At 43.4% G+C, this 9,791-nt stretch overlaps 1 pseudogene; it reads left to right on the top strand.

The window, feature by feature from the left end:
• The first annotated feature begins 395 nt into the window (after positions 1-395).
• LOC125089408 (uncharacterized) lies at positions 396-551 on the top strand (annotated as a pseudogene).
• The last annotated feature ends 9,240 nt before the right edge of the window (positions 552-9,791 follow it).

The following is a 9,791-nucleotide window of genomic DNA, read 5'->3' on the forward strand; positions in this document are numbered from 1 at the left end:
ATCTCAAAGTCTTGAGCTTGAGCCGTGCATCGAACTCCATGGTCAGTGGGCAGTCTGCCTGAGATTCTTTCTCTCTCCATGTTCCCTGCCCCTCCCCCTACTCACAAGCTCTGTCTCTCAAATAAATAAATAAAATCTTTAAAAAAAAAAAAGGATTATATTCTTTTTAAGGCTGAATAATATTCCATTATATGTATATACCACATTTTGCTTATCCATTCATCTATAATAGACACTTGGGTTTCTTCCATATTTTGACTGTTGTGAATAATGCTACTATGAACATGGGTATACAAATCTCTTCAAGACCCTGCTTTCAAAAAGAAAAAAGAAAAAAAAAGACCCTGCTTTCAATCTGGAAAACAGTATGGAGGTTCCTCAAAAAGTTCAAAATAAGCTTTGCGCAGTGGCAGTATCGTAGCCAATGAGGTTTATCCGAGGCGCGATTATTGCTAATTGAAAAAGTTCAAAATAGAGCTAACCTACGACCCAGCAATCGCACTACTTTTACCCTAAAGATATGAATGTAGTGATCTGAAGGGGCACATGCAGCCCAGTGTTTATAGCAGCAATATCCACAATAGCCAAACTATGGAAAGAATAGATGAATGGATAAAGAAGCTGTGGTATATATATACAATGGAATACTACTCAGCCATCAAAAAATTAAATCTTGGCATTTGCAATGACATGGATGGAACAAAAGGCTATTATGCTAAGTGAAGTAAGTCAATCAGAGAAAGACAATTATCATATGATCTCACTGATATGAGGAATTTGAGAAACAAGAAGAGAATCATTAGGGAATGGAGGGAAAAATGAAAGAAGATGAAACCAGAGAGGGTGACAAACCAAACTGAAGGTTGCTAGAGTGGAGGGGGATGGGAGGGATGGGGTGGCTGGATGATGGACACTGGGGAGGGTATGTGCTATGGTGAGTGCTGTGAAGTGTGTAAGACTGATGAATCACAGACCTGTACTCCTGAAACAAATAATACATTATATGTTAATTAAAGAAATTTTCAAAAGACCCTGCTTTTTGTTCTTTTGGGGTACATATCTAGAATCAGAATTACTGGATCATATAGTAATTCTATGTTTGATTTTTTTTAAACCTATAAGAACTTCCTTTGTATAGACAAAATAAACTGTAATGATTTAAGTCATTTTCTGACAGTTTTTCTGTTACTTGTAGCCCAAAGCCTCCTAACTGGTTTGATGGGGGATAAGGTGCAGAGGGAACCTTAGGCAAAGGGAAAATTCAGAGAGTGCTCTAGATCTGTGGAGAACCACCTGGCAAATTTAGGGAACCACAAAGAGCTCAGCACATCAGTACATGAAGTGCAAGAATGTATCTCTTGCCCCTGTTGTTGAAAAGACAGAATGTATCCTAGCTAGTTTAAGCAGCAAAGAAATGCATTAGAGGTACTGAGCAAGTTAGAATCTCTTGAAGGATCAAAGAGTCAAGCTGGAACATTTTTGACCCAAGAACAATACCCAAGTTACACATCTGGTCAAAACACACACACACACACACACACACACACACACACACACACACACACACGCCACAGTTTACACAGGATACGGTGGCCCAGGCCTTCACCTCTACTGCCTGAGATCTTTCTGCTGTGCCTTGCTGTCTTTCTCTCCTCTGAATTTAAGTCTCTCTTGGCTGTAGCTCTCTGGGGGAAACTGTGTCACATGTATGCATCCCTGTTTCCAGAGAGACTTTGAACTTGAGAAAGCTGGACACATTGTTCTGAGGCTCGTTCAAATTCAGTAGACAAGAGTGTTGTGATTGACTGACAGCGTGTGCCATGGGTGTGAGAAAGGGAGCTCTAGGAGCTTGTTATGGACTGAATGTCTATGCCATGGGTATGAAAAAGGGAGCTCTAGGAGCTTGTTATGAACTGAATGTCTGTGCCCCCACCCCCAATTCTTATCTTGAAGCCCTAAAGCCCCATTGTGGCTATACTTGGAGACAGGGCCTTAAAGGAAATAATTAAGGTTAAATGAGATCATAAGAGTGAGGCCCCCGATCATTGTAAGAAGAAATACCAGAGAGTTCATCTCTCTCTCCACGTGAACACATCAAAGAAAAGCCATGTGAGGGCATAGCAAGAAGAACCATCTGAAAGCCAGGAAGAGAGCTCTTGCAAGAAACTGAATTGACCAGAACCTTGAGACTTCTAGCCTCCAGAACTGTGAGAAAATACATGTCTGTTGTTTAAGCCAGCCAGCCTGTGGTATTTTGTTACGGCAGCTCAAGCTACCCACAGAATCATAGCACATGTCTCATGTGGTCGCCATCAAGGCCAGAAAATCTCCACTTCATTAAAGGTTTTTAGGTAAGAAAATGCTGATTTGCATTCTTGAAAGAACTCTGGTGGCAAAGTGGGGAGTGGTGGGGAGGGGAATAGTCGGGAAGTAGACAGCCTACTTAGGTGTGTCTTAGTAACTCAAGGGAAAGATGATGAGAAGCTAAGAGTGGCAGTGGAGATGGGGAAGAAGATCAATCTGAAAGACATTAAAGGGGCAGAATCTACAGGACATAGTTATTGAACATGAAAGACAAGGAGGAAGAGGAAAGTGAAATAACTGGCCAGTTTCTGGCTTGGGCACTTGGGATAGGCGAAGGTACAACTCAACCAGGTGAATTATGGAGGGAGGAACACATGTAGGCAGAAAAATAAGTTCACTTTTACAAAAATCTCAATTAATTAATTAATTAATATTAATTATTATTAATGATAATAATCATTAATTTTATTAATGATACAGGAACTTATTAATGATACAGGAACTTATTAATGATACAGGAACATAGTCACTTTACAGGGGACAAATCTGACAGATACCACGCTAACCAAGGAATCAAAGTTAACATCATCAGTAATGGGATAGGTGGTCGCCATGAGCTTCCTGATAAGATGTACTGAGAAGAACTGAGTTTTATTTACATGATTATTCCTGCCCAAAATGCAGGATACAGATTGAGGGACATTCTGCAATATAACTGGCCTGCAGTGCTCCACGATACCAAACTTGTGAAAGACAAGGAAAAACTGAAGAATGGTCCCAGATTAAAGGAAAGTAAAAGCACACAAACACTGAATGCAATAAAGATCATTACTTGGACAATTGGTGAGATTCAAATAAATGATATAGATGAGCTAATATACTGTGTCGGTGTTAATTTCCCAAGTTTGAAAATTGTGCTAGTTCTTGTAAAGAACTCTTGTTTCAGGGAATCAAGGAAGTATTTAGGGGAAGGGGTCACATATTCTCTATGGCGGGGGGGGGGGCGGGGGAGGATGGCAAAGCAAAAGAGCAAATATTTTTAAATATTAACTTTTGGAGACTTGGGGAAAGGGATATATAGCCTAAAATTATATTTAAAGAAAAAGTTTTTTGAAACAATGCATTTTTGGACTTGACAAATTAGATGTAGGTACTTGTGGTTATTGGGATTCAGTGTATTTTTTTTTAATTGAATAGGGTTAGTGTTTCCTCCTCCATTCCTCGAGACTGAGCTCTTGGTCAGTTTACCTCTTCCACCTCAGGCCGCCTAACATTGACTCTCCCTCCTTGGGCCTTCCCCGGAGGCATACACTAGGCAGGCCATCATTCTGCCTTCCCCAGGAACAGCCCATCATTCAACTTCTGAGGTTTCCTGAGCCCTGGGGATGAGTCCCCCAGACATAGGGCCCTCCTGGAGGGAGCATCCTTCTCCCGCTGTCTGCAGTCATGATGCCCTTCTGTTCCAGTCTCAGGGTTCCAACCTCATCAACTTATCATCCCTCATGTGCCTCATGCTCCTAGACTATCCTCCCTTCAGGAAGTCAGAGAGGGTCTCTGGACCACTCCCTTCCAAGAGCTGAAGACCTCCCTCAGCCAGTCCCTTTTAAGGCCCATTTCTTTCTCATGCAGGGTTAGCCTCTCCCTTCTTCCTTCCCTGGTGTGACAGGACAGTACTGTAGGTGCCTCGTCACACTCTAATATGGGAGCTCAGACCCCCCTGCAGGATCTGTAAGAGTCTGGGAGACCCCTTCTGGGGGCTAATTTTACAAAACATCTCCCCACTCTGGTCTATCACATGAAGAAGCTAGAAGAAAAGTCTTCTGGAAAAGGTTGTTATTGTGCTATCAGACCGCATCAGTTCAAATCCCCAATATCTTATTTACTAGCTATCTGACCTGCAGAGGTCTTTCAACCTTTCTGAGCTTAGAGACATTATTGAATAAAACAGGAATAACAACAAAAACACCCATAAACAAAATATCAAGGGGTGCCTGGGTGGCTCAGTGGGTTAAAGCCTCTGCCTTCGGCTCAGGTCATGATCCCAGGGTTCTGGGATCGAGCCCCGCATTGGGCTGTCTGCTCAGCAGGGAGCCTGCTTTCTCCTCTCTCTCTCTGCCTGCTTCTCTGCCTACTTGTGATCTCTGTCAAATAAATAAATAAAACCTTAGAAAAAAATATCAAGCTACATGAGGAGCCTGGCACATGGCACTATTAGTTCCTGTGTTTTGTCAGGGGTAGGGAGATACTTTTCAGAGAAGGTCCCCTTGGGCATGCCTTGTCGCATCTCTCTTTTTCTTTTTTATTTTTTTTTAAAGATTTTGTTTATTTATTTAACAGACAGAGATCACAAGTAGGCAGAGAGGCAGGCAGAGAGAGAGAGAGGAGGAAGCAGACTCTCTGCTGAGCAGAGAGCCCGATGCGGGGCTCAATCCCAGGACCCTGGGAACATGACCGAGCCGGAGGCAGAGGCTTTAACCCACTGAGCCACCCAGGCGCCCCTCTCTTTTTATTGATGTTTCCCCAGCCTGAGTTTTGCTTCAAGAAGGGGCTTTGGACCAGCCCTGTAGTCAGCTCTTTGCTAGTTCCCATCTGATTTCCTTTCTTCTTCCTCAGAATTTAGAAGAACACGAAAGCATCATCTACGCAACCACCACCCCACTGGGCTTCCATGGTCCCTGGGAGGGGACTGAAAGTTGATGTCAGTCTCCAACTTGCCATGAGTACAACCACATGGGTGTACAGCACCAGCCTCCTTCGCTGACCACTGTGTGCCAACCAGGTGAGAGAGTTCTTGGCCTTGGGAGACCATAGCTATGTCTTCAGGGCATGAAAAGCAGCAGCACCATGACCTCAGGTCCTCTGTCTTGGTTTTTACCAACTGGCTGGAGCATCTCCAGAGTCCACAGAGCAATAACAGATCTGCCCACACAAGTATAGACATTTCTCAAGCACAGAGTAGCCCATGAAACAAGTACATGATTGCCCAACTTTTCCAATGTTCTTCTCAGATCTATTGATTCATGAGTCTAAATTGACAAGAAAAGTACAGTGAAAGTGAAATGGATATGCCATCAAGTTCAAAAGGAGGGAGGCCAAGGGTCTGGAGTCAGACTGGCCTAAAGGCATAGACTATGTCGTGTTCCAAAATTCAGACCTATAGTGTCCTCCTCCAGAGCTAAGCAAATGTGAAAATATTTTTAGTGCAAGAGCTGGAGGTTTTAAGATAAAGACTTGTCCATATTTTTGGACACATCCTTGTTATAGCCCTGTTTGGTCTTAAGGTAAAATGTTAACTTTGAATATTTTGCAAAATACCCTATATATTTAACTTCTTGCCTCACCTCCCTCTACTCCAACTTTATCCAAAAGAAAAGTATGAATTGGATTTAGGGGCTGCTTGTACAATGCAACCGAGTGCAGAAAGCATAATATACAAGCAGTACTCTAAAAGGAATGAAGAAATCAAGTTCTCAATGACCAAAAAGACTTCCCTTCCCACCCATCCACCTGAAATAGTTATGCTTCATGAGTGTACAGACCTATGAAAATGATCTACATTTAAATATTTTAAAGTAAGCATATTTCTCCTCCCTGACTTGCCAGAAAGAAGGCAATTAGTAACTCAGGATCAGGAGATAACCCCTCACATTGCCATGTTATAGGCTGGTACACGCTGATTCAAAACAATGCTGTGTAACTGACAAGTTCTGAAATTAGTTTCTAGCTGCAGGACAGTCTTATTAGGAGGCAAGGCAGTTTCCCTACCTCAGCCACCATGAAGCAAGCCAGCTTATGGGTGAAAATGACAATGGGTTAAAAGCTGGTGAAGAAATAGGAAAAGACAGAGTAGTGAATGGTTGCTTGTCAGAATGGAGGGGGGTAGAGATAGGAGTGATGGCCTTTAAACACATTCATTAATAATTTGAGGAAGGAAGTGAAGTGCAAGTTTGTGTATGATGCAATATTGTTCCAGTTGCAAAACATAATGAAGAAATGAGAGGAACTCTAGATGAATTTAAAACACAGTGCAAGGGCAATAAAGGGAGGGAGGTGGGACGGACTTCTCGTAATTGTACTGTGAGTAAATTTTATTGGTTTTTACAAAACGTTATTTCCTGAATATTTTACATTAAGGAAACACTGATTCTGCTAAAGATCTCTGCAGAGCAGGCCAGTATCAGTAAAGGAATAATAACATCCTTAAATGTTTATTCAGAATTAGAATAATTAGGAATGATTTTGGATGGAGGAAAAATGGAGTTTCTGGGTCTTAGTGAAACAATATGATAATTCTGAAACCTACCATAGGAAGACTGGGGAAAAAAGACTGTAGGAGGAGTGTTATTTCATTTAAAATTGACTTCCTACCTTTATTAACAATTTAGTAATGGAATTATGAACTTGGGATTTAGCTAGTGAAAAAGAAAGGAAATGAGACCCTGGTATGGATATTGATATTTTATTTTAGTTTTTGGATATTGATATATTTTTTAAAGATTCTGTTTATTTGACAGAGAGAGAGAGAGGAGATGGGAGGAGAGAGAGCACAAGCAGAGGGAGAAGCAGGTAGAGGGAGAAGCAGACTCCCTGCTGAGCAAGGAGCCCGGTGTGGGGTTCCATTCTAGGACCCTGGAATCATGCCCTGAACTGAAGGCAGACTCCTAACCAACTGAGCCACCTAGGCGTCCCTTGGATATTGATATTTTAAAGAAAGGAACAAATCTTTAAACACCAGCTTTTAGCTTCAAATTAAAGGCTCCTACTAAAGTTTCCCATTCCAATTTTAATCATTTGGACAAGTAAGAGACTGAGTGATAGATAGAAAATAGAATTTTCAAAACAGGAAAGCTTCAAGTCTGCCAATTGGAGAAAGTAAGTGGACTAATATGATTCAATCCATTCATTCAACAGATATGTATTGTGGGAGTTAGAAATGAATTTCGGAGAAGAGATAAACAAGTACACAGATACATAATACTAGGCAGAAGATGATCAATGCCACGAAAAGGTACAAATAAGAACCTCTGTCTGTGAGAGAAAAAGACACATGGATGAGGCAGCATTTGGAAGGGCAGGAAGAAGGTCACTCCTAGAGGGCTAGTGGGTAAAGTGGATCAGTGTGGCTGGAGTTACAAGGGGTTAGGTAGGCTGGGTCCAGTCTCAACCCCGAGCCGTTGTCTAAGAAATCTGAGCTTTATTTTCTGGTTGTTTATAGCACTCTTTGAGACATATAGTGTAGCTTGCTTGCTAGCTGAAGGGATGAATGAAGCCATTGAAGATTTTTTGAGCAGGCCAAGTGACAAACTCCGATTTTTGCTTTAGGAAGATTAATTTAAGTGGCATGTGTAGGAGGAATGAGAGATGAGAGATCTATTATAAGAGTTCCAGTCCAGGGGCAGCTGGGTGGCTCAGTTGCTAAGCGTTTGCCTTGGGCTCAGGTCATGATCCCTGGGTCCTGGGATCAAGCCCCACATCAGGCTCCCTGCTCAGCAGGAAGCCTGCTTCTCACTCTCCCACACACCCCTGCTTCTGTGTTCTCTCTCTCGCTATGTCTGTCAAGTAATTAAATAAAATCTTTTAAAAAAAGAAAAAAAAAAAAAAAGAGTTCCAGTCCAGAGCATGAGTTGACTGACATTTACTGTGTTAATCCTACTACGTGCCCAGGATTCGACCAGGATTCTACCAGACACTTCATACACATACTCTCGGTAATTATTTCATCCTGATACTAAACCTTTGGAGAAGGAAGAAGTATAGCATTTCCATTTTATTGTTAAGAAACAGGTTCAGAAAGGTTGAAGAATTTGCCCAATGCCACACACGTTAGAGTGGTAAACTAGGCTCCAGTGCAAGTCTGTCTGCTTCATAAGCTCTGCCTTTTTAAAAACAGACAGACAACCCACATGTTAACACTACTCAAGTAAGGATGGATTTAACAAGTACAATGATAGGGAATGGAATGGAAAGAAGAAAGAGAAACGATTTTGGCAGAAACAGAATTATGCGGCAGCTGAAAACAGTATAAGTCAAGAGCTGAAAAAAAAAAAGAGTCAGAGTCTAGCCCGGATAACAGATGAGGGCTATGAACTCAGATCTGCAAAGGAAGACAGGGAGTTCAGTTTGGGACTTCTTGTTCGACATGACAACAAAACATCCAAATAAGAGAAGATAGGTTCACTTTCTCCAACAAATGTAATCATCACCGAGAGGCCCCCCCCCCCCCAGCACACATGGAAACAGCAGTGTCACTCCTCAGCAAAAGACACAGACTAAGGCCATTCTTTCTGGTTGCTGGTACTTTGCACAAATGACTTCTCCTCCTTGGCACATTTGTGCCTCTCCCTGCTGACCTTCAGTTCACTCCTCAGTGCATTTCCCAGGAAGGCCTTCCAAGTCTCTCCAGTTTCCTCATTTTAGGGTTTTTCTCTAGTGCCTCTCTCCTTTTCCTGTATCTCTCCCAGACTGAGCCGCTGGAGGGCTGGAGCTCTCTCTGAGGCTATTATTAAGTCTGACCCTCAAAAAATATTTGTTGACAGAGGGAATGATTCCTATTGTTGCCCTGGAAAACAACTACCCTGCCCTATTAAGTCACAGTTTCTTTCCTCTTAGGGAAGTGCAGTTAACAACCTCAAGACCAGGAAATCATCTTCCTCATCTCATACCAGGGTATTATTCACGCAGTTTACTCAGTGTAAAGAGTTCCCTTGAAATAAAGCTAACAGCTAGTCAAAGATTTACGAATGTCCTAGTGTCAATCAACTTTTTAGCAAGCCCACTGATGGGCGCTAGGGAAGGGATGGGACCCGATCCTTCTATGCGCTGTTTCCAAAATACACAAGTGGTGGTTAGAGCTTCAGAATTCTTCCGTGGGAGGATCTCCCATGCTGCTCTCCTGTTGTAATTGGGGGCTAATATCCTTTTTTTGAACCAGCTTTTGTACTCAAAAGCGAAGATTTGTGTGTGTGGCGGCGTGGCTTTCGGGTAGGGAGCACGCGGATGTTATTAGGGAATCTCTAGCACACCTCTTGGTTCTTTTTGAATAAGGTAGTTTTGAGGCGCTCTCAACTGTCAAATTCCACTCTGTTATCTTTCCACAGGGAGTTCCCTCGAGCGTTAGAAGCTGTGGTAGTCCGCTTGTGGTGGGGAGCCTAATTCCCAGAAGGATTTGGGGATCTCGAGAGGGCTGGGGTTTTCCCTCATGGGGTTTCAGGGCTGCTCTGAGCCACAACTTGGAGCAGCACTTGGCTAGCGCCTGGGCTTTTATGGGGGCAAAGAGCAGGAAAGCTAGCGCTTGGGTTCGCGCCCGAACGGCCCTGCTTCGGGGAGGCTGAAGGTGGGGGTGGGGGGCGGGCGGCGACTGCAGGGACCCGGGTGGGGCGGGGGCGGGACAGGGGCGGGGCGGGGCGAGCCAGGCTGCGGACCGGGGGCGGGGCCAGGCGCGCCGCTCGCCCCAGCCTAGGCCGCCGCTGGGCTCCGCCTCGCGGGCT

This window comes from Lutra lutra, chromosome 1 (assembly GCF_902655055.1).
Source record: "Lutra lutra chromosome 1, mLutLut1.2, whole genome shotgun sequence".
Taxonomy (NCBI): domain Eukaryota; kingdom Metazoa; phylum Chordata; class Mammalia; order Carnivora; family Mustelidae; genus Lutra; species Lutra lutra.